Raw genomic sequence first — 27093 nt, forward strand, 5'->3', positions numbered from 1 at the left:
CAAAGACATGAGAACCAGTCAGGATGAATTAAAAAATGATATAACTGAGATGCAAAATAAACTAGATACAGTGACAGCAAGGATTGAAGAAGCAAAGGAGAGAATAGGTGAAATGGAAGATAAAATTATGGAAAATAATGAAGCTGAAAAAAACGAAAGAAATGAAATTAACTGGATCATGTGGGGAGACTTAGAGAACTAAGTGATTTCATAAATAAAACAATATTAGTATCATAGGAGTCCCAGAAGAAGAGCAAGAAAAAGTGGCAGAAGGTTTATTTGAAGAAATTATAACTGAGAACTTACCTAATTTGGGGAAGGAAATAGACATCCATGGCCAAGAGGCACAGAGAACTAGCTTCAAAATCAACAAAAACAGGTCAACACCACAACATATCATAGTGAAACTGGCAAAATACAAAGAAAGAGAATTCTGAAAGCAGCTAGGGACAAAAAGTCCTTAACCTAGAAGGGTAGACACATAAGGTTAGTAGCAGACCTGTCCACTGAAACTTGGCAGGCCAAAAGGGAGTGGCAGGAAATATTCAATGAGCTGAATGGGCAAAATACACAGCCAAGATCCTTTTATCCAGCAAGGCTTTCATTCAGAATAGAAGGAGAGATAAAGACTTTCTCAAACAAAAACTAAAGGAATTCATGACCACTAAACTCCTGTTAGAAACTCTAAGGGGAACTCTCTGAGTGGAGAAAAATAAAAAAGGAAGACCAAAGCAACAAAGACTATAAAGGACCAGAGAATATCACCAGAAACACCAACTCTACAGATAACATAGTGGCCCTAAATTCATATCTTTCACTAATCATTCTGAATGTAATTGGACTACATGCTCTAATCAAAAGACATAGGGCATCAGAATGGATTTTTAAAAATCAAGATCCATCTATATGCTGCCTACAAGAGACTCATTTAGCCACCAGTAGATTGAAAGTGAGGGGATGGAGAACAATCTATCATGCTAATGGAGGTCAAAAGAATGCCTGAATTGTTGGTGGGAATGCAAGCTGGTGCAGCCACTCTGGAAAACAGTATGGAGGTGCCTCAAAAAACTGAAAATAGAACTACCCTACGATGCAACAATTGCACTACTAGGCATTTATCCATGGGATACAGGTGTGATGATTCGAAGGGACACATGCACCCCCATGTTTATAGCAGCACTCTCAACAATAGGCAAAGTATGGAAAGGGGAAAAATGTCCACTGATGGATGAATGGATAAAGAAGATGTGGTATATATATACAATGGAGTATTACACGGCAATCAAAAAGAATGAAATCTTGCCATTTGCAACGATGTGGATGGAACTGGAGGGTATTATGCTAAGTGAAATTAGTCAGAGAAAGACAAATATCATATGACTTCACTCATATGAGGACTTTAAGAGAGAAAACAGATGAACATAAAGGAAGGGAAACAAAAATAATATAAAAACAGGGAGGGGGACAAAGCATAAGAGACTCATAAATATGGAGAACAAACTGAGGGTTGCTGGAGGGGTTGTGGGAGGGGGGATGGGCTAAACGGGTAAGGGGCACTAAGGAGTCTACTCCTGAAATCATTGCTGCACTATATCCTAACTAATTTGGTTGTAAATTTTAAAAAATAAAAGATAAAATTAAAAAAACAAAAGAATGCCTGAATAGCCATCAGATAAACTTGATTCTAAAAGAAAGACTGTAACAAGAGATGAAGAGCATTGTATCATAATTAAGGGGTCTTTCCATCAAGAAGATCTAACACTTCTAAATATTTATGCCCCCTGACTTGAAGCACACAAATATATACTTCAATTAATCGCAAACATATAGAAACTCATTGATAATAATACCATGATAGTAGGAGACTTTAATACCCCACTTACAACAATAGACAGATCATCTAAGCAGAAAATTAACAAGGAAACAATGGCTTTGAATGACACACTGGACCAGATGGACTTAACAGATATATTCAGAAAATTTCATCTTAAAACAGCAGAATACACATTCTTCTCCAATGCACAAGGAACATTCTCCAGAATAGATCATATACTGGGTAACAAATCAGTCCTCAACAGGTATAAAAAGATGAAGATCATACCATGCGTATTTCAGATCACAACACTATTAAATTTGAAATCAACCACAAGAAAAAATTTGGAAAGCCTATAATGCATGGAGGTTAAAGAACACCTTAGTAAAGAATGAATGGGTTAACCAGGAAGTTAAAGGAGAAATTACAAATTACATGGAAGCAAATGAAAATGAAAACATGACAGTCCAAACCCTTTGGGATACAGCAAAGGCAGTCCTAAGAGGAAATTACATTGGAATTCACACCTGTCTCAAAGAACAAGAAAGGTCCCCAATACACCTAACTTTACACCGAAAGGGGCTAGAAAAGGAGCAGCAAAAAAAGCCTAAAGTCAGTAGAAGAAGGGAAATAATTAAGATTAGATCAGAAATAAATGAAATAGAAACAAACAAACAAAAACAGTAGAACAGATTGATGAAACTAAAAGCTGTTTTGTTGAAAGAATAAAAAAAAAAAACATTGCTAGCCAGACTTCTCAAAAAGAAAGGAGAGAGGATCTAAATAAATAAAATCACAAATGAAAGAAAGAGATCAAAACCACCACAGAAATACAAACAATTATAAGATAATACTATAAAAATTATATGCCAACAGACTGTGCAATCTGGAAGAAATGGACAAATTGCTAGAAACTCACACACTACAAAAACTCAAACAGGAAGAAATAGAAATTTTGAATAGACCCATAACCAGCAAATGCATTGAATCAGTTATCAAAAATCTCCCCAAGAAATGAGTCCTGGGCCAGATGGTTTCCCAGGGGAATTCTACCAGACATTTAAAGAAGAGTTAATACCTAGTCTTCTCAAACAGTTCCAAAAAATTGAAATGGAAGGAAAGCTTCCAAACTCATTCTATGAAGCTAGCATTATTTTGATTCCAAAACCAAAGACCCCAGTAAAAAGAAGAATTACAGACCAATATCACTGATGAAACTGGAGGTAAAAATTTGCAACCAGATACTAGTAAATCTAATTCAGCAATACATTAAAAGAATTAGTCACCATGATCAAGTGGGATTTATTCTTGGGCTGCAGGGCTGGTTCAATATTCACAAATCAATCAATGTGATACACCATATTAAAAAAAGAAAAGATAAGAACCATATAATCCTTTCAATAAATGCAGAAAAAAGATTTGGCAAAATACAGCATCCTTTCTTGATAAAAAAATGCCTCAAGAAAGAAGGGATAGAAGGAATAAACCTCAGCATCATAAAAGCCATATATGAAAGGCCTACAACTAACATCATCCTCAATGGGGAAAAACTGAGACCTTTCCCCCTAGGGTCAGAAACACGACAAGGATGTCCATTCTCACCACTGTTGTTCAACATAGTACTTGAAATCCTCAGCAATCAGGAAACAAAAAGAAAGGAAAGTTATCCAAATTAGCAAAGAATAAATGAAACTTTCATTCTTCGCAGATGACATGATACTCTACATGAAACACCTGACAGTCTCCACCAAAAAACTGTTAGACCCAACATATAAATTCAGCAAAGTCACAGGATATAAAATCAATGCACAGAAATCAGTTGAATCTCTATAAACCAATAATGAAGCAGCAGAAAGAGAAATCAAGGAAGGCATCAATCCCATTTACAATTGCACCAAAAACCATAAGATACCTGGGAATAAATCTAACTTTTACAGAGGTAAAAGATCTGTATGCTGAAAACTATAGAAAGCTTATTAAAGAAAATGAAGAAGACCCAAAGAAATGGAAAAACATTCCATGCTTATGGATCAGAAGAACAAATATTGTTAAAATGCCTATACTACCCAAAGCAATCTACACATTCAATGCAATCCCTGTCAAAATAACACCAGCATTCTTCACAGAACTAGAACAAACAATCTTAAAATTTGTATGGAACTGGGAAAGCCCCCAAATACCCACTTTAATGTTGAAAAAGAAAACCAAAGCTGGAGGCGTCACAATTCCAGACGTCAAGCTGCATTACAAAGCTGTAACCATCAAGACAGTATGGGTACTGGCACAAAAACAGACCTATAGGTCAATGGAAAAGAACAGAGAACCCACAAATGGACCCACAAAGATATGGCCAACTAATCTTCAACAAAACAGGAAATAATATCCAATGGAAAAGACAGTCCTTTCAGAAAATGGTGCTGAGAGAACTGGACAGTGACCTGCAGAGGAATGAACCTGGACCACTTTCTTACTCCATACACAAAAATAAACTCAAAATGGATGAAAGACCTAAACGTAAAACAGGAAACCAACGAAATCCTAGGGAGAAAATAGGCAACAACATCTTTGACCTCAGCTGCAACAACTTCTTAGTAGACATATCTCTGGGGGCAAGGGAAACAAAAGCAAAAATGAACCATTGAGACCTCATCAAGATATAAAGCTTCTGCACGGCAAAGGAAACAATCAACAAAACCAAAGGCAACCAATGGAATGGGAGAAGATATTTGCAAATGACATATCATATACAGCATTAGTAACCAAAATCTATAAAGAACTTTTCAAACTCAACACCCAAAAAACAAATAATCCAGTGAAGAAATGGGCAGAAGACATGTACAGACACTTTTCTAAGGAAGATATCCAGATAGCTGACAGACATATGAAAAGATGCTCAACATGACTCATCATCAGAGAAACACAAATCAAAACCACAATGAGATATGAGCTCACACCTGTCAGAATGGTTAAAATCAACAATGCAGGAAACAACAAATGTTGTCAAGGATATAGAGGAAGAGGAACCCTTTTGCACTGCTTATGGGAATGCAAACTGTTGCAGCCACTCTGGAAACGGTATGGAGGTTCCTCAAAACATTTAAAATAGAGCTACCCTATGACCTAGCAATTGCACTACTAAGTATTTGTCCAAAGGATACAAAAATGCTGATTTGAAGGGGGTGCATGCACCCCAATGTTTATAGCAGTGCTATAAACAACAGCCAAATTATGGAAAGATCCCAAATGTCCCTAGACTAACAAATGGACAAAGAAGAAGGGGTAAATGGATGCAATGGAATATTACTTGGTGATCAAAAAGAAGGAAATCTTGCCATTTGTAACAATGTGGATTGAACTAGCACTTATGCTAAGTGAAATAAGCAGTCAGAGAAAGACAAACATCATATGATTTCACTCATATGTGGAATTTAAGAAACCAAAGAGATAATCATAGGGGAAAAGAAGGAAAAATAAGATAAAAATAGATAGACCCATAAGAGACTCTTAAATACAGTGAACAAACTGTGGGTTGCTGGAAGGGAGTTGGTTGGGGGGATGGGCTAAATGGGTGGTAGGTATAAAGAGGGCACTTGTTGGGATGAGCACCAAGTGTTACATGTAAGTGATGAATCCCTGCATTCTACTCCTGAAACGCATACTACACTGTTAACTTACTTGAGTTCAAATAAGTAAATTAAAAGAAAAACAGTGCAGATTTCAGAGGTTATAAAAAATATATTGGCAAATATTAGTTTGATAAATCCAAACCATCTCTTTATTCAGGTTACTTTTCTGTACAGTATTCAGCTACAATATAAGCCTTCTCTAAATTTGGATTGATTGTACCCCTGAGAAAAAATATTTTAACAAATTAAGTTTAGTTTGGGTTAATTCCATCCCAGTCGTTCCTTACAACAGAAATGCACCCCAGACATATACTTTACAATTTTGCTTGATGTTTGTTGGATCAGCAGTAGTAAAATACAATCTGGGAAGAAGGAAAGAAAACACAACTTTTTCCCAGAATCATGCTGACATTCCATCAGTTTTATAGAAACACAGACACATTGGTATGTAAGCTCCAGTTTGGCAAAGCTGAGTGAACTCAAAGATGGATGAATCCTGTCCCCAACCACACCTTAAAAGTTGTCACTAAACAAAAAACAGATGTGTTGATTTTAGCTCTATTCAAAACATTTATAAATTCTTTATAAAGTTTTGTTTCAGGATCCTAAAGAAAACAGTAATGTTTTAGTTAAATCCTAGATATTTTTATTATTTACCTAATGTTAACAAGGCTATAGATAGGAAGTACATATGAATTATAAGAAGAGAAATGTGAGTATATATGAGAATAGAATGTAAAAGGAAGTTACAAGTCTTAAAATCAGGTCACTCTTAATTTTTTTCAAGTCATAAAACTTTTCCAGCTACATGCTTTTCCCCCATCTTTTGCTCAACAGTGTTAAAAAGTGTGGGAAAACAGCTGCCCTGTGTGGTTTTAAAGGCGAGAGAATTACTGGTATCTCACAAACTCTGAAGAGACATGTAGTAATGTGTAGTCAGCATTTGGGTTGATTAATTCTCTCTTAGGTGGATTTAGTCCCCTTTAAAAGCAAGCTGGAGAAGAAACTTGAGGCAAATAGTATGTTTCATCAGGCTGTTATATACACATTAACCCATCCATGTACAAAGAATGACCATCACGTTAGGAAACACAACATTTGCTTTCCTTTCAAAAGAAGTTCACAGCTACCCAAAGCAATGAGACTGTAAAATAAACAATATTTATTAATTGCCTCATGTAATTGTTGTTTCATCTAAATTTTAGAAACAGTATCATGAAAAACAAATCAAAACTTGAGAACACTTTACAAAGAGTACCAAAAACCACACCATCATAGAATTCTCAAAATCCACTTACTTGGTCCATAGTGGGGTGGCATTTATACACGTTCAGTTTTTCATCCTGTGTGTCTGCACTTTTCGGGGCAGATGTGGATGGAGGGTGTGGGAAAATACACTTTGATTTATCTGGTTACCCATTTCCCCGGGTTATGAGGCCACAGATTTTGATGCAAAGAATCCCACCCTGGTGATTTAATGGCAGTGAAGCGATTTTTCAAGGATAATTTTAAATGTGTGTGGTGTTTGTCTTATATCCTTACTTTAGAATCTCACTTTCTCATTAGATGTGAGTCCACACTACTCTGCATCTATCTTAAAGGATTCTGATAAAGTTCTTGTGGCTTACATTGACTATCCCTACCGACAGAAATTATTTCTGACAAAGTGCTTAATGTTAAGTTTTGGAAAATAACGAGTCTTTAAACAAAAGTTTTAAGTTAAAGAAGCCTGTGTTTTGGGTTGTAACAGAATGTTTTAATGGTTGTAAGTCCTTTGTCAGTTTCTTGGATATCAGCATTCCCTGTGGTTTTCAGGAATCACATCATATTTAAAGGAAAATCAGCCAGATTCTCTGTTTCAGGAGATGCAGGGATCCCAGTTTCTCTCCCACTACACAGGATGGGTGCGGTGAGAGCAGTTTCTCATCTTTTTCAGTTGTTCCTCTGCTGAATTCTCCATTTGCCCTCCTGGGTGCATAGTTTTTTGCCTACCAATGGCATGCAAGTGGCACATCACGGTCCCTTTGTTTTCCAAAGTCCATCAACCTAAGGCCAGGTGAATAGGGATCTTATACAAGGTTTAGGACAAAATAGAGTTATGTCCCTGGTGAAGGACAGGAACTACCTTAAAACTTAATATTAGACATCCTTTATTTAAATTCCCAACTGTTCTCACCTCTGAAGAGTGTGTTTATATACTCACTGCTTCTACTTGATTTCTAGAATTTCATTTTCCTTTCCCCTGCTCCTCATCTGCTCCTCCAACTTGAAAATTTCTCCTGATTTCTTATAGAAGGCAGCTTTTTACTGTCTCTGTGTGTCATTCTTGGCTACCCAGCCATTTCCTGGAGCCTAACAGGCTAGAGAAATGGGGGGAGAGAAAACAGTACCTCCCTAAACAAAATAGTCTGTTTCCGGATGTTCAGCTGAACACAGGGAAGTCTCTTCTAAGTAATTCAAATGTCTACAGGGGCCGAACAGGAGGCAAACAAGGGCACAGATGAGTGGTCCACAGAGAACTGGAGCTTATACACCCCACCTCGAGGAGTCAGTGGTCTGGATCATCAGCCCCAGCTACTTGCTGCCCTCGGAATTTGAACCCCCTTTGCAGGTGTTTACCATTTTTCAGGAAAAGGCCAAAATTTCAGATTTGTGAAATCTCCCAGTTTTTAAATATTGGAAGTTAACATTTTAAGTGTACAGAGCAAATGTAATATGTTTACAGTTTATATCTAGCCTGTGGGGTACTGTTTCAGAGGGCAAAGCTGTTCACCGTTATCGTAAACTATGTACACATGTTAGCTGAACTTTTCTAGCAAACAGAGACGATCTACTCTAATTATCACTTTAATTATACATGACAGAAAAATAGCTAACTAGTTTCAAGACCTCTCATAAATATACAATTTTACCCTCCCAGTAACACTATTTATAAACCTCTCTTTCTAATCTTCCAAAAGGAAGAAAACCAGTTTGAAGTAGAATTAGGAGAGAGAAATACATTTAATTTGTTTCTCCCTAAAAATCCCCTGTTCTTCTGGGTTCGTTTTCATAAATATCTAAATTGAGTAATTCAAGTCCGTATCCCACATGCTAAGGGGACATTTCAGAACTCCAAGACATTTCATAATTTTTCATGATTCCCCTGGGGAATTGCAGCCCTTGTCTCCATCACCTCTTACTATGAATTACAACAGCTCACAACTGCTGTCCTGTTTTTGGTCACTATAGCCCACACAAGGCTCTCTCCTTCATTCTCAAAGGAAGCAATAATACAAGGCCATGGCATGTACACGTATAGTTAAATGGGAGAGGGGCACCCGAGTGGCTCAGTCGGTTAAGCGTTTCAGGTCAGGTCATGATCTCATTGTTCCTGAGATGGAGCCCCACATCAGGCTCTGTGCTGACTGCAGAGCCTGCTTGGGGTTCTCTCTCTCTCCCTCTCTGTCTTCCCCTCCCCCATTCATGCATCCATTCTCTCTCTCTTTCTCTCTCTCTCTCTCTCTCTCTCTCAAAATAAATAAATAAACATTTTGAAAGAGATTAAATGTGAGAGAGTTCTGTATACTCAAAATAGGGAAAAGAGTCTAAAAAAATGTTGGACATTATTTTCCTTAGGTTCTTCTTAGATTCTGGCCTTTATCATGCGTTGGAAGGAAATTACTTTAGCTGTTTTGTTTCTCTCCAGTTCACTACTCCTGACATTAGCATTTAAAACATTCCTTTTTTTTTTTACATGTGACAATCTTCTCTGTGAAAAAAAACCATAGTAAATAGAATCCACAATAATTTAAGGAAGATGTTTTGCTCTGAGAATACTTCAATAATTTTGTTTCCCATGGCAAACATAGTTCCCATAAAAACTCACAGCAAGGCTGAACTAATACAATGTTTTAAACAACTGGATGTTTTTTTGTCATGAGTCAAATGAACCAGACTTTCAAATCTCACCAACATGCACCTGTATATTAACGAAAAACATTGATACCATTGTTTATTATCTCTAAATAATTAAATGCTGAGGTATTGTGGCTTTGAGTGAACATGAAACGGTGGTTTCTTTGGATTGTTAACAGGATCATGATGCTGTATTTGGGAATGTTTTGTAAGCGAGAGAAATGAAAGGCTTCTTGTATAGAAACAGATGAGAATGATATAATTTAAATATTAAATTATCAGTATTAATACATTTGGCATTGAGAATCACTGTGGCATCTCGAATTCATCTTAGATGTCAACAGATCATGAACACCGCATCACCAATGACTTTCCTGGAATGTTTTCAAGATTGATCGTATGCATTTCTGTCCTTAGCACATCACAGATGGAAAGAATATATGGAATGCAATTCCCTTTTCCAGATTTCAGAGGCAACTGGTCCTTAGGGTTTCTGAAGCTTCCTCACACAGAGAATCACCGTACAGCTCAGTGCTGTGACTGCTCCAAAAGGGGTTTTGGCCTGGACCTCCATGGAGGTAAGAGAGCCCTTTACAGAGTGTGCTCAAGAAAAAGAGAAAGAAAACAAATTTTTTCAGCTGCTACATTCCCATACACTTCAAAAATCCCCACTAAAGAAAATGTTTTTCCAAACTGCTGTCCATAAGTGCAGGTTTATATTTGTGATGATAACCTTTCTTACCGTTGGCTCTACTGAAGTTTTGTGAGTGAACACAGGATAAGAAATGAATGATCCCAACAAGTTACTTTCCTATACATTTCAGAAAAGCAACTTTTTTTTTCTATATAAAATGTAATCATTTGAATCTGGAATTAAACACAAAAAAGCAGAACTGCACAGTATGGTATGAGAACACAAGGCTGTGCCCCCCTGCCCCAAACACCCTCCTTTTATCTGAATTGCCACTTTCATTAGGGTGCTTCCTAAAATTCTACCATATTTGCATAAGGAACACTTATCTCCACTTGATGAGTATTTAATAGTTACTACTTAGTAACTATTAAAAACTATTATAAAGCCTCAGTTTAAGGCTTACTTGAACATTGCTTTCAACATGTATATAGATAAGAATTAGCAGAAAAACAACCAGAATGGTTTAATCAATCAAAAGTATTACATAAGTAAGACTTTTCAAAATAACTTAATAGTCTGCTTTAATCAAAGTATCAATACCAGGAAAAATTCTTTTTGTGTTTTGTTGTTTGTTGAGCAGACCACTCTGGAAAATTGGATTAAATTTTGGGAAACATGAATAAATATTCAGCATATTTAATGATTTTCAAAAATTATGTTCCATTTTATGTTCACCATAAACAAGTTTCTTGCTAAATACATCTTTCTGTAAATCTTATCAACCATTGTTTATCATCTATTCTAGATGATTCGAAACTAGAGTGCCCAAAGGTCTAGATATTCTGGAATATCTAGATCTACCACACGAACCACCTGAAGGTCCACCACATCAACTGGCCATTTTTGAACTACAAAAATGGCCAAACATCAGCAATTTCATATTATTCAACCCAGAGTAAATGAGAGTGGTTAATAAATGCAATAAAACAAAGTTATTTTTACTATTTTTGAATTTTAAAGATTAGCACATTACAAGCTGACAAAAATTCTGGTTATTTCAGGGTGACCAGAATCTATAAGTTTTAACTAAATACACTTCTACTTAATAAAACTGAAAAATAATTATTTAATAAATACAGTTTGATAAATATAAAAACTTTACATAACAGTTCTAAAATTTGCTGTAATGCTAGTTGAAACAACTCTGACATTCAAAAATAGAACTTTATTTTCCTCTTACTAAATTCATTATAATTCTCAAATGCTTATTTCTTTTTTTTATTTTTAATATGAAATTTATTGTCATATTAGTTTCCATACAATACCTGGTGCTCATCCCAACAGGTGCCCTCCTCAATACCCCTCACCTACCCTCCCCTCCCTCCCACTCCCCATCAACCCTCAGTTTGTTCTCAGTTTTTAAGAGTCTCTTATGCTTTGGCCCCCTCCCTCTCTAACCCTTTTTTTTCCCCCCTCCTCTCCCCCATTGTCTTCTGTCAAGTTTCTCAGGATCCACATAGGAGTGAAAACATATGGTATCTGTCTTTCTCTGTATGACTTATTTCACTTAGCATAACACTCTCCAGTTCCATCCACGTTGATACAAAAGGTCATATTTCATTCTTTCTCATTGCCACATAGTATTCCATTGTGTATATAAACCACAATTTCTTTAATCATTCATCAGTTGATGGACATTTAGGCTCTTTCCATAATTTGGCTATCAAATGCTTATTTCTTCCAACAGGAGGAAACACTCTAGATAATAAACATGTTCACTTCCTGTTCATATAAAAGTCTCTTTTTTGATAGCCAACCAAATCCAAAGTTCTCTCCCTCTCTGTTCTCCTTTTCTGGGGAGTAATCTAAGTTTAAGGGTCCTATTAGCATGACTTTGAGGAAGGAGAGTTCACTTTGGAGATTCTTATTGTAGGGGACATAAAAGTTTCCCTTGATCCTCTTAGAGTCCCTGGCTGGGTCTGAAAATTAAACTAAGATTAACAGGAGAAAAGTGTACAACTTTCATTGCATTTTTACATGGACACAAAAGCCTTTGCAAGAGAATGAAGACCCAAAGAATTGGCTACTGCAGGCAGTTTTTATACCTTTGAGACAAAGAAACAATAAATTTGAATAAACAAACGGGTTTGGGCAAGGGGTAGTAAATGGTGAAGAAATAACTAGGAAGAGAAGGGTTAGTTTGACAAGTTTTATTTGTTGGCACCAAATTCCTCAAAGGCTCTTGTGATAAGAATCTTTGCTCCTTCTTATTCAGAGACAGTACCTTTCACATGGGAACTTTAGAATTTGTTTCAGATTAGAAGGGTGAGGGGGTGAAAGGTCAGAGTGACCTGCTTCTACCATTTTTTAAAATTCCTCTAACATTATTTAATAAGCCAAGCCATGGTCTTGGGTAGTGTCCTGAATCCCATCATTATCTTCAGGTATCCATTAGTGAGTAATTCCTCCATTCTTTTCCCAGCTGGGGAAAGGCAAAATAACAGGTGGAAAATACTTAGCAGTCTTATCTGATTGTTTCATCTCTCTCCTCAGGTCCCACATTGTCCCTTCAGAAGCCAGCTAGGCCTTTGTCCCATTGACTCTGCTAGGAAGTCCTTCATCCCTTACAGTGACAATTCTTTGACAAGCGAACCATCTTCAGGTCTTTTTTTTCCATCACTTATTTGGCTCTACCATGAATATATTTCCAGATTTTTTCTATATTTAAAATTTAAATGGTGAATGGGGACAGGGGATATCTCTCTGAACATTTTCTAGGCAGACACACACTGCCAACATTTTTTTTTTTTTTAACGTTTATTTATTTTTGAGACAGAGAGAGACAGGGCATGAACGGGGGAGGGTCACAGAGAGAGGGAGACACAGGATCCAAAGCAGGCTCCAAGCTCTGAGCTGTCAGCACAGAGCCTGACGCGGGGCTCGAACTCATGGACCGCGAGATCGTGACCTGAGCCGAAGTCGGACGCTCAACTGACGGAGCCACCCAGGCGCCCCCAACATTTTTTTTTCTATTGCAACGATTCCATGTTAGCACAGGAATTCCACAACGATAAAAACTTCTCATAGTCCCAAACACAAATATCACATCTATCCACAGATTCTCACATCTAGAAGTTTCTATCCTCCCCACTGGGAGGGTAGCTGAAATAGAGATTGACGAGGAAGAGAACACCACAGTAGTGGTTAAATTTTGTTTCCCTTTCTCAATCTTCCCTAAACCTCTCCCCTGAGCCCAGAAATCATTCTTGCCTTTTTAAAAAAATTTTTTTTTAATTTTATTTATTTTTGAAACAAAGAGAGACAGAGCATGAACAGGGGTGGGTCAGAGAGAGAGGGAGACACAGAATCGGAAGCAGGCTCCAGGCTCTGAGCTGTCAGCACAGAGCCCGACGCGGGGCTCGAACTCATGGACCGCTAGATCGTGACCTGAGCTGAAGTCGGACGCCTAACCGACTGAGCCACCCAGGCGCCCCTCTTGCCTTTTTTTCTAATGTGGAAGTAAGTATATGATGTGTATGGTGCCTACATTCTTCATTCAATACTCTTCATTCTTTTGTTTATGCTATAAATAGGGGATCTGAGGCTTCCAAATTTTGCTTTTGATACTTAAAACCAACTTGAAAAAATTTTTAAGTTCGAAAACTCAATATGGAAACTTTGTTGCCCCCAGGTGCAGGCTAGTTAAATCAAAAGCATTTCATACAATTCATGTAATTGCAGTTTAAAGACAGATACTCTCCACTGTAGTGAATACCACCAATTTATAGAATAATGGTAAGGTAAGACTATTAATAACATAATTATTTTCATAATCCTCTCATTTATATACTTTCTGTCTTATGTTCTTATAATAACCCTGTAAGTTATATTGAGTAGAATTAACATGTTGAATAACACGGAATTACCCCCTTTTATACACGAGAAAGCTAAGGTGCCACATTTTACACATAATTTAAGTGATGATTCAGTTTTATCTGACACTAACTGATAGAGCTAAAATCTAGCCTAGAGCTTCCTTGCCTTTCCTATACCATATCTTTTTTCATATAATACCTGAAATATATATGTATAATCATTTAAGTAACTTTCAAAATATTGGGAAAAGAGTAAACAATACTCTGAAATGAAACAACTGCGTGTTTCTAGATTTCAAACCATTAGACTAACACAGATTTATATTGAAAAGAAAGATTGAAATCTCCTCTAATAACTTTTTCATCACAGGACACAATTTATGGCTTTCTGCCATTTGATAATGAAAGTTAAGTTTTCTGTGCTATTACTGGAATTGGGTACAATAACTCATTCTCCAAAACCAATTTATACAGAAAACATATTCAATACAGAGATGATTGAGTTCCTGTATTTCTCTTTTGTCATTTGGCAGCAATCTGTGTGAGACTCAAGAAGATAGAGTGAAAACTGATGGTAGTTATTTCTTCAAGATAGGTAGAAAAAGCCAATGGTACTGAAAGCATGTGTCAGTTAAAATCATTCATTTTAGATTAAACTCACAGTCTGCAGTGACAGAAATCCCAAAGAAGATATCTATCTTTAAGGATTAATAGAGTTTTATCCGAGGACTATTCTTGGTAAAAAAAACATGGCTACAAGTTGTGTTGTTGTTGTTGTTGTTGTTTTTCCTTTTTCTTTAGTAGCTCATTTGACAGCCATTGTGGCCATAGACAGCAGTAGATATTTGAATCTATTTTTTCCGAGGTATGTGAATGTTGGATTGAGTCTTTGGTGACTTTACAATTCATTTTGAAGGCACAATGGACTTTGTAATCTCTGTTCTTCAACACTCAATAAAACTGCTAGTTGCCTCTATCATTGAAAATAAAAGTTTTGTGAAGGTAGTAATTATAAGGTGGTTGGCAACTCCATTTGTAAAACTGGCAATTTCAATTTCTGATCCAGTAGTATCTTTTAAAACCTCTGAAGTTGAGGCCATGAAGTCATGTGGTTTTTTTTTTCTCTTTATTTCAAACTTTTTGGAGTACTTCTTCAGTAATGGTCATTGTGATAATCCCCTCCAACAATCTCTAAACATTCTTTATCGTGAAGCAACTGTGTGGGTTGGGTGGGATTGGGTGGACCCTGAGAGGTCCACATCCTTTGGGTTAATCCCACATTCCTTACTATAACCATTGTCACAGCAACTCACACAGCAAATGTCTGGCAATCTAAGACAGATTCAGTTAATGTATAGCATTTTCTCGGCCACTGAAATTAGTTGAAGATTAGCCCAATCATCACTAAAGTTGGTAATAATACATTAAATTCTGGAGCTGGATGCCCATCTTCTCCTAATGATGTGTTTTATCAATGTGCCATCAGTCTGCCACCCTGAAGGATGCCAATTTAAAGATACAGATAAAACACATTTAGGCCAAAGACTTGATAAATCGTATCTAGGTATGTTATTTCTCTGAAAATTTGAAGTGATCTGAATAAATCCCTTTATAATTTAAATCATTTCAAAATAGATTTTACATAACAAGTTAAATGGTCATAACTGCATCTCTTCTGATATCTTAAGTCTAACAAATATTTCTGTAGCTAGAAGTATTGTGCCTCATGATTTTTACAGTTTAGTTACATTATCTTAAATTATTTGGTAAACAATTAAAGAGAAAATAATTTTCTATTAATTTGCTTAAAAGGTTAAAAGCAAAGGATGCTGTTTGTTAAGTCACATACTTGGCTAATTAAGTTCTTTGTCTTCTTTTTCTGTAATCAAAGAATGCTAAGATGAGAATCGGATGACAATGATCCTTTAATTGAACAATACATCTGAAGCTTGAGTTCCGTTCCAGTTGGTCATTAGTCAACCCTCTATCACTTCCAGTGACAGGAAACTCATACCTCCTGAGGTAGCTTCTGTCTTTATTCAAAATTTGTTGGTGAGCTCCATTTTCACTCATATTGGAATGCTGACTACTAGTTCACTGAAAATACTACAAATTTTAACAGTATTTATTTTCCTTTCTCTTTAGATAATACTTTATCACTTCAGGCAAAAAACATTCATTGCTAGTTGCCTTTGAAATTCCTGCTGTCTTTATTCAAAGATATCACTTCAATTTTCTTTTTAGCCAATTCACTTTGGGCTACTGTGTTTTTTCTAATTTAGTCCATTATGATTGCAGAGATTAGAAAAGGAACCGTGATTCTCATGTCTTTTCTAAAATCCTATTATCCTGTTCAGAGATCACTAAGATTTCTGGTAGTATAAGTTGATATAATTCATCAATTTTGGAAAATTCTTAGTCTTTATCTCTTTAAATATTCTTTCTTCCCCATTCTCCCTCTGCCCCTTTTCTGATATTCCATTTATAAACAAATTGGGAGTTGTTACAAATATCTTTTGTTTCAAATATTTTTCTTTTTGTTTTAGTGTGGATATAGTCTATCAACTTGTCTTTAAGTTCACTTCTCCTTTTCTGCTATTTCCATGCTCCTGCTAAGACTCTTTAGTGAATTTTTCATTTCTGATAATGTCTTCACTCTAATATTTCCATTTTTTTTTTCTACAGCAGATGCCTCTTCCTCTTGCCATTCTACCAGAGGTAAAAGTAATTGTGTAATTTTCTCCCGTTAAGTATATTTTTGGAGTTTAGTTCTTTATGTGTTTCTGTGTGTACTCAGATCTCTGAGGGTTTATAAAACTAGATTCTGTAAGTTATCTGGATTGTTTTGGTTGTTAAGATAAGTCCCTTGCCACTTGCTAAAGCTGAACTAAAACCAAAATTGCCATAAGGTTTTAATTTTAAAATCATATAATCGTGATCTCCATTGACGTGATTTCAACGATATGAATTCATGACTCAAAATATGAATGATTTTAATTCAGCCAATAATTAGATCACTGGTCTTGTAGATGGAACAGTATATCAAGAATCCAGAGACCTGTGCCTAGAAACTCGCATTGTCACTCATCATTACCTGCGTGGCTTGTGCGATTACATTTAAACATATAGTTTCTCCATGTCTAAATATATTAGAGTGGTTACTGCTAGAAAGTGAAAGTAAGAATAGCATTCACATAAGAAATATGAAAGACCTCATGTGTATTTCCTTGAAAAAATAGGAAGGAGGAAGATGAGACAACTATGACATAATGTTCACAATGACTATTTCTAGAAAGTCAATAATACCATTTTAGCATTTGTAATTTTCCATGTTTCTCATAAATTTTTCAAAATTAAAAAATGTAATAGTAATACTAATACATCACTCCAACCAGTGTAGCAACAAATTATATAAAGGGAAAATGTACTGATTGCAGATCAGCCAGGATAAGGGGTATGATGAAGCAAAACTTACAAAAATCATAAAGAAATTATTCATGGTCTGGTGTTTGACTGGCTTGTCTGATGTGAAAGTTGGAAGATCCAGTTGTGAAAGTCCTGGAAAAATAAGAGAAAAATATTCCTTTTTTTAATTACGAAGGCTTTGTAGAATCCCAAGGATCTCCCCCCAAGTATGCAAATAAGCCCAGCGTCCTGTGTCATTTGTCATTCTCCAAAGTACTTATAAATATAATTTTTTAAAATATTCCACTTGTGAGTTGTATCATGTGGTATTTGTCTTTCTCTCTTTGGCTTACTTCACTTAACATAATGTCCTGTGTTTCATCCATGTTGCCACAAACGGCAGGATTTCTTTCTTTCTCGTGGTGGAATACCATCCCATATTCTTGTTCCATTCACCCATTGACAGACATTTATATTTCATCTGTATCTTGGCTATTTGTAAAGAAAGCTGCAATGAACCTACAGGTGTCGATATCTTTTTACGATACTGATTTTGTGTCCTACAGATATATACCCCAAAGTGGGAATGCAGAATCATATGGTAGTTCTATTTTTATTTTTTTGAGGAGCCTCCATACTGTTTCCCATAGCAGTTGCACCAAATTACATTTCCACCAACAGTACACAAGGGGTCCCTTTTCTCCACATCACCACCAACACTTGTTACTTCTTCTCTTTTTGGTAAGTGCCATCCTAACGGGTTGAGACAATATCTCATTGTGGTTCACAGTAGAATGGTGATCACCAGGAGCTGGTGGGTGGAGTAAGTAGGAGACTCTCTTCAAATGGTGCAAGCTTTCGGTTATAAGATGAATAAGTTCTGGGGATCTGATGAACAGCATGATGACTGTAGTTAATAACACTGAATTGTGTACTTGAAATTTGCTAAAAAAGTTGACCTTAAGCATTCTCACCGCACACACACAAAATAGATAACTATGTGAGGTGATGTGTATGTTAATTAACCTGGTTGTGGCAATTATTTCACAAAGTATATGTGTATCGAATCATTACATTGTACACTTTAAATGTATGCAATTTCTCTGTCCATTATACCCCGATAAGGAAAAAAAACTGTAAGAAATGTAAGCAATGCAGCAAAAATATACAGTCCAGGAAAATAGCAGATTGAGCTGTTTATTTAGCAATCACACAGAAACACAGAACAGTAGGACTTGAAATGATTTATAGAGTTCTGGCTCATCACATTTATTTTTAAAATGCTTTTTAATGTTTATTTATTTTTGAGAGAGAGAGGGAGAGAAACAGAGCACGAGTGGTGAGGGGGCAGAGAGAGAGGGAGACACAGAATTCGAAGCAGGTTCCAAGCTCTGAGCTATCAGCACAGAGCCCAATGGAGGCTTTGAACTCACAAGCTGTGAGATCATGACCTGAGCCAAAGTCAGATGCCCAACTGAGCCACCCAAGTGTCCCTCATCACATTCATTTTAAACAAGAAACTAAGATTTAGAAAGCTAACATACACTAGAGGTTATTAAAATTAGAAGCTCTATAAATCTGTTCTTTCAGTCTATTAATTTCTGTACCATTCCACTGACTTCTAGACGAGTTCCACTAGAAATTTCAAGGAGAGCTTTAATACTTGTCTCTCTCTCTCACTCTTGACCTAGAGTCAGCAACCAAACTTTATTAGTTCCTCATCTCAAAACCCAAGTGCTTCAACTTCAAGATATATTTATATGTTTAAATTGTCAAAATATGAGAAACTAGAAAAATACATACAACTAGCTATGTGAATTATGAGACCAAAGTCACCAGTTTTTCTGCTATAATAATCATAATTTATTCATCAATGTAAAAAATAAAAACTCACCATTACAACATCCACAAATCTGGGTTCATTCCTACTAAGCATTTTAAACATTTCATCTCTATGCTTCAAAATGTCATTAACTTTTGTCCTTTCCTAAGTAGTCTTCTTGTCACTAGCCCTTCAATGTGTACAATTTCTATCCCATTTTCTTGCTCCATCCAGACTTACTGACCTCAGACAGATTAGGTCCTGTTACTTCATTTTTCAAAGATTTCCAAAGGTATTCACCTTCCAAATATCTACACCTACACACATGTCCACACACACCCTAAAATATTCCAACATGTCATGTAAGAATTTCCATGAGATAAAATTTGGAATCAGCAACTTTTTTTTTTTTTTATCAGAGATAGAGTAGGAACTTAAAAAGGAAAACAAAACAAAATGAAAAGTTCCTTAGCTTAAGACTAGAATTCTAGGGGCTCCTGGGTGGCTCAGTCGGTTAAGCGTCCGACTTCAGCTCAGGTCATGATCTCGTGGTTTGTGAGTTTGAGCCCTGCGTTGGGCTCTGTGCTGATAGCTCAGAGCCTGGAGCCTGCTTCAGATTCTGTGTCTCTCCATCTCTCGGCCCCTCCCCTGTTCATGCTCTGTGTCTCTCTATCAATAATAAATAAACGTTAAAAAAAAAAAAGACTAGAATTCTAATTTGGGATGTACTTGGACCAGGAAAAGGATATTGTGAGGGGCATTAAGTTCCACAAAGCAGTGACTAGAATAGAAGGGTAAGCCTAGCAGTACAGCTTAGATCTAACATATCAAGGAACACATGCTCCTTAGATCCATGTTTCACAGTGTATCTAAAATCCTCACCCTACTGCACTTAAAAAACACAGTCATCAGTCATTTTCACTGTTTGAGTAGAATAATGTATCTTTCTATTGTTTAAGACACTGTCTACTAATCATCTCAAAAAGACATACCCCAACCAGCCTCTCCTCGGTAGAAATAGCAAGTGATCATTGCAACCTACTATAAAGGAGGAGGAAATCTCACCATGCATGCATTTTAGAGAAAGTGGAATTGATATGCTCAATGATGAATCAATGACTTTGCCAGGGAAAATAGGATATCCTGACCGGCCATTTGCCATTCCTTATTAATTCTTTATTAATGTATCTAATTCAGAGAGGGTATTAAGAGGCAATTCATTGAAGCAGCAGGAAATGGGTTCCCTAAAATAAAGAGGTATTTGTATACAATAAGAAGAGAAAAAAGAAATGAAATAGTTCTGGACACTATATCAACTAGTCTGTCACAAAGCACAAAGGAAAAATTTTTAATGAGATTTGGTAAAAGTTCCTCATTATCTATAAATTTGTTATTGCAACCAAATGGTTAATTTTAAAATGAATTAAGCATTAACATTTTATTAAGTGTAAAATATGCAATGATCAGATTCTGTGTCTTCATCTAAATAATTTGGGGTTTGTACACTTGGCTATCTTTTATTTTCCTAGTTGCAACTGATTAATACCCCCATTTAATAGTTAATGTTGATACTCTTCAAACCATTCCAGATGCCATGTAGCTTTTCTTCACTGGGCAAATCTAAAATATAAATTTGTGGTCTTTTTCCTCTCTCCACTTATGATGACAATGATAATAACATTTATTGAACATTTACTATGTACTAGGCACTGTTTTCAGTACTGTATGTGTTTTTTAATTGCAGTGTCAATTACAGTGTTTTATTAGTTTTAAGTGTACAATGTAGTGATTCAACAATTCTACACATTACTCAGTGTTTTTCATGATAAATGTACTCTTAATACTCTTTATTTCTTTTACCCATCCCCTCTCCTATCTCTTCTTTTTTAAATTTTTTTTAGCATTTATTTATTTTTGACAGAGAAAGCGTGAGTGGGGGAGGGGCGGAGAGAGAGGGAGACAACAAAATCCGAAGCAGGCTCCGGGCTCTGAGCTGTCAGCACAGAGTCCAATGCAGGGCTTGAACTCACGGACCGTGAGATGATGACCTGAGCTGAAGCTGGACGCCTAACTGACTGAGCCACCTAAGTGCCCCTCTCCTACCTCTTCTATGGCAACCATCAGTTTGTTCTCTAAAGTTAAGAGTCTGGGTGTTTTTTGTTTGTCTTTTTTTCCCCTTTGTTTGCTCATTTGCTTTGTTTCTTCAATTCCACATATGAGTGAATCACATAGTATTTGCTTTTCTATGACTGACTTATTTGACTTAGTATTATACCCTCTAGATCCATCCATGTTATTGCAAATGGCAGGATTCCACTCCTTTTTATGGTTGAGTAATATTCCATTGTGTGTATGTGTGTATGTGTGTGTGTTGGTATGTATATATATATATATATATATATATATATATAGGATAAGAGGAAGTGGTATATATATATATGTGGTATATATGTGTGGTATATATATATATGTGGTATATATACATGTGGTATATATATATGTGGTGTATATATATATATATATATATCACTTCCTCTTATCCATTCATCTATGCATCTATGGATGGACAGTTGCATTGCTTCCATATTTAGCTATTGTAAATAATACTCCAATAAATATAGGAGTGTATGTATCTTTTTAAATTAGTGTTTCCATTTTGGGCGGGTAAACATCCAGTAGTGGAATTACAGAATCATAGGGTAATTCTATTTTAAATTTTTTAGGGAAACGCCCTACTATTTTCCACTGTAGGGCACCAATTTGCATTCCCACCAACAGTGCAAGGAGGTTCATTTTTCTTCACATCTTGTCAACACTTGTTATTTATTTTTTTTCTTTAAGTCTATTTTAGCTATTCTGACATATATAAGGTGATGTCTCATTGTGGTTTTGATTTGCATGCCCCTGATGATCAGTGATGTTGACATTTTTTTCATGCTTCTATTGATCATTTGCATGTTTTCTTTGGAAAAATGTCTATTCATGTCCTCTGCCCATTTTTTAATCTAATTATTTGTGTCTTTGGTATTGAATTGTGTAAATTCTTTATACATTTTGGATATTAACCCCTTGTCAGGTAAAACATTTGCAAATATCTTCTCCCATTTAGTAAGTTGCCTTTTTTTGAGAACATCATCTTAAATATTTGTTTATTTATTTATTTATTTTGAAAGAGAGAGAGAGAGCACATGTGAGTGGAGAAAGGGCAGAGAGAGAGAGAGGGAGAGAATCCCAAGCAGTCTCTGTGTGCTGTCAGCACAGAACCCAAAGTGGGGTTTCACCCCACAAACCAAGAGAGCATGACGTGAGCCACAATCAAGAGCCTGTGCTTAAAAGACTAAGTCACCCATTTGCCCCAGGTTGCCTTTTTGTTTTGATGCTTCCTTTTACTGTGCAAAAGCTTTTTATTTTGGTGAAGTCCCAAAAGTTTAATTGGATATGTTTTAACCATTTAGATCACATATCTTAATGCAAAAGAAAATTTGGCATAAGTTTACAGTAATTTGTTGGTTAACTTGACATTAAGATGCAAAATTGGCTCTCGCATCTCAATGCCACTTAAATTAACAGATTTTTTTTTCAGGCGTCTTTTTAACAAACTCTCATTTGCATGTGCGAAATCTTGCTGTGAGGCTGCATAAGGGAGAATTAAGAATAGATTTAGAGTACATTACATCTCTATCACATAAGAAAGCCCTAAATGAATTCCCCAGGTCTGTCACACCCTTTGGTTATTTAAAGAACAAGACTAAATTTGTGTGTTCAGCTGTGATATCTCTTGTCAGGTCGTCTTACCGTGTTCGAGAATAGGTCATCTGATTATTGTGGCATGTGCATGGAGTTTATACACGTTAAAATGGTGACAAATCAAGTTAGAGATTTCTAACTTGCCTTTCTGCAACAGAAAGGCAGAAGGCTTAATGTATCAAGTTAATATATAAATCATCTATGACTGAAACAAAGTGAAAACACTTTTGTTATAAGGACAAGCTACAAATATGAACCATGAAAATAAACGATGGATCCATTTCATGGTTATGGAAAACATAGACCCTCCTATCACTATTTCCTATATCAAGCTAATGGAGCACCCAAAACGATTTAGTAATAGCATCGCTTCCATTTGGACAAAGACTGTATGTATTTCTATTCTGAAAGAACTGACAGTTATATCATTTAAGCAAGGAGGACCTTGTATTCTAGTAAGTATTTGTGGAAAATTATTAGGTGAAGCCCTAGAGTGAAAAGGCAGTTACTATTTACAGGAGCTATATTTGAATTCACAATATGCTTATCTCTAAAATTTGCAGAGAAATCAATACAAAAACCCACAGAGAAAATATGTTAACCACTAGGTTTTTGTATTGATTTCTCTCCAAATTTTAGAGATAAGCATATTGTGAATTCAAATATAGCTCCTGTAAATAGTAACTGCCTTTTCACTGTAGGGCTTCACCTAATAATTTTCCACAAATACTTACTAGAACAGAAGGTCCTCCTTGCTTAAATGATATAACTGTCAGTTCTTTCAGAATAGAAATACATACAGTCTTTGTCCAAATGGAAGCGATGCTATTACTAAATCATTTTGGGTGCTCCATTAGCTTGATATAGGAAATAATGATAGGAGTATCTTTTGACTTTGTAATTAATTGAATTTTTTTTTTTTTCAGAGAGAGAGAGAGAGCATGAGCGAGGAGAGGGAGAGAGAGAATCTCAAGTAGGCTCCACGCCCGGCATGGAGCCCAACACTGGGTTCAATCTCACAACCTTGAGATCAGGACCTGAGTCAAAACCAAGAGTTGGATGCTTAACAAATTCAGCCACCCAGGAGCCCTGTATTTGTGATTATTCTAAATGAAAACTCATAAAAGTAAAACATATCAATACATCTTTTGTTTGGAAAAATATAATTATATTAAATTAAAATTATAACATATAAACTATATCTAGAATCTATCAAAGCCATACTTGGGAGATTTATGCTTCTGGGCATTTTAAGGATAACAGGAACTGTATTCACCAAATGGTGCTAGAACATTTGAATATCCAAATGCAAATAATGGACATCAAACTCTACCACATATCATGTAAAATATTAACTAGAAGAAGATGAATCATACACCTAAAAGAAGACCTAAAGCTCTAAAATTTCTAGAAGAAAACACACCAAAATTTGTGACCTTGGGGTAGCAGAGATGCATTAGGTAGAATACAAAAAGCACTAACCATGAAATAAAATATTGATAAAATATCAAAAAGTAAAAGGTTTTTTTCCCCACTTTCAAAGATACTGTTAAGAAAGCGAAAAGACAGCCATAGACTGGGAAAAAATATTTGCATAACATATGTCTAATAAAGGACTGGTATATAGAAAATACAAATAACTCTTACAATAATGAGAAATATTACTCAATAAGATATGGATAAAATATTTGAATAGAAAATTCACCAAATAAGGATATACAAATAGCAAATAAGCACACGAAATGATCTTGAATATCATTAGTCAATATGGAAATTCATAATAAAGCATCATACCACTGAAAACACACTAAGATGGTTAAAGTTTTTCTAAGTTTATTTTTTATTTTGAGAGAGAGAGAGAGCATGAGTGGGTAAGGGGCAGGGAGGGAGTGGGAAAGAGAGAGAGAGAGAGAGAGAGAGAGAGAGAGAGAATCTCAAGCAGGCTCCACACTGCCAGCTCAGAGCCTGACACGGGTCTCGAACTCATGAACTGTGAGATCATGACCTGAGCTGAGATCAAGATTGGAACACAACTGACTCAGCCACCTAGGTGCCTCTAAAATTTTTTAAAAACTGACAAGTTCTGGCAAGTATATAGAGCAACTGGAACTCATATATTGCTGAAAGAAATTCAAAATGGTATGCAATTTGAAGTTTAGGGTGATACTTTCTTATCAAACTAAACTTATGCTCATACAACCCACTGATTCTGCCCCTAGACATTACTCCCCAAAATGAGAATTTATGTTTCCGGGAAGACTTGTCCTCCAACATTTATAGAAGATTTATTCATATAGGTAAAAACTGGAAACAACCCACATGTCCATCAGTTGGAGAATAAATAAACCCGGGGGGGGGGGGGGGGAAGAAAGAAGAAACTAATGATATACACAAGAACATGAATAGATTTTAAATCATGAAACTAAATGAAAGAAGCAAGATAGTAAAGATAACCTACACACTACATGGTTCTATTTAAATGATATTCTAAAAAAGGCAAACTATAGTGACAAAAAACATAGTAGTTTCCAGAGGCTGGCTGGGAGTAGGAAACAGGAATTAACAGCAAAGGGACACAAGTTTTGGGGGTGATGAAAATGTTTTGATATCAAGATTGTGCTGATGGTTCAAACCATATTAATTTCTACATTTAACTTATGGTACATAGATTAGAACTTGCTGCTATGGACAGAATGGTTTTGTCTCCCTAAAATTCACATGTTGAAATCCTGACCTCCAATGTGATGGTATTAGGAGGTGGAGACTTTGGTATGAAGATGTGGGGTCTTGGGGTAGGTTTAAAGGAGGTCATGAGGGTGGAGCCCCTGTGTTGAGATCGGTACCTTTATAAGAAGAGGAAGAGGGGCCAGAGCTCTCTCTCTCTCTGTCATGTGAGGATAGACCAAGAAGATGTCCATCTGCAAGTCAGAAAGAAGACCTTCACCAGGAATTGAATTGACTAGCCCCTTGATAGAGGACATCTCAGACTCCAGAACTGTAAGAAATCAATTTCTGTCATTGAAGCCACCCAGTATGTGGTATTTTGTTATAACAGACTAGAAGACCAAGATGCTCACCGACGCTTATTTTAATAAACAAATGGACGATTACACAGTTAAGTATTGAGCTAAAATTCTTAGGGATATGGAACGGCATATAGTTAGTGCATACTTCAAGCTGCTGAAGTATAATCAAATCTGCCTCTCACTGTGGTCAAGTAGCCAAAGGGCTACTGAGTGTGAAGCTTAGAACAAAGGCTATGCAGGAAGCTCTGGACCATGCATTGAGGGGAACGCATTAAAATACTATGCCCTGGTGCTAGAGCGGCATAGGAGAAAGAGAGCTGGCGAATGTAACATTTCTGTAGGAAGTGGCAGCCAAGACTGAAGCAAATTCCCCCATTCGTAATTCTCTCTGTGTCCATCTGCCAAGAAAAACTAAACAGCAGCAGCACCAGCTGTTCTTGGTACTCCACAGATTGCAAGCCATGCTTCCCAAATTAACATCTCACCAACGCATACCCATGGAGTTTACATAAGGCAGGAACTAAGTCAAGATGGGATCTGGGAAGAGTGAGAGAGTAACAAGGAAGTATTATTAAGGAGCAGACAGCAAGAAGCTGTCCCTCTGATGGGCCTGCAGCCCAGTCTGCTGAGAAATTAGTGCGAGGTCAATTTGCAGAAGGAGGGAAGTGGACAGGTGTTTGAGAAGTGTAAGTAGGGTAGTAAGACTATGATGCAGTACTTTGCCTCCCCCATTTCAGAAACCGAAGTGAGAAAATAAAGAGTAAAATAGCAGAGCATTATTAGTACTGTCCATATGCCAAGTAACAAACTCAATGTACTGCATCCCATTAGACAGATGCTCGAAAGTTATAGGTGAAATGAATTATGTCAACAATATGCATTGATTCAAATATTAAGATGGCAATTCTTCATGTCTCCCTAAGAAAGGCCCTTGTGATCACATAATAAAGGGAGTCTCATTTATTCTGTTTTGAGAAGTGTATCCCTGAACCCACATCCCTCTGGCTGCTGGGGAAGAAATGCTTTCCTGTAGCTAGTGGCTGCTGTCATGAGGCCAGCATATTCCAAAGTCACCTGCCTTTAATGTGAAGTGAAAGCCCTTGAACTGGTGAATTTTCTTGGGAAAGTGAAAAATAAGAAAGCCACTTTTTCCTCTCTTTTTCTCTTTACTTTTCTCTTCCCTTACTTTTCTCCCTATTCCTCTAATTTCTATCTCCTTCCCCGTAAACCTTGTCGGGCTCACCCTGG

General features: G+C 36.4%; 1 long non-coding RNA gene across 1 annotated transcript in view; it reads right to left on the reverse strand.

The window, feature by feature from the left end:
• Positions 1 to 27093, reverse strand: part of LOC132683818 (uncharacterized) — a 129917-nt gene that overhangs the window by 10668 nt on the left and 92156 nt on the right. The window contains exon 5 of the long non-coding RNA XR_013557882.2: positions 17321 to 17403. This is a non-coding gene — a long non-coding RNA (uncharacterized LOC132683818). The remainder of the gene's footprint in view (positions 1 to 17320; positions 17404 to 27093) is intronic.

Source organism: Panthera onca, chromosome C2 (genome assembly GCF_046562875.1).
Source record: "Panthera onca isolate mPanOnc1 chromosome C2, mPanOnc1 haplotype 2, whole genome shotgun sequence".
Classification (NCBI taxonomy): Eukaryota; Metazoa; Chordata; class Mammalia; order Carnivora; family Felidae; genus Panthera; species Panthera onca.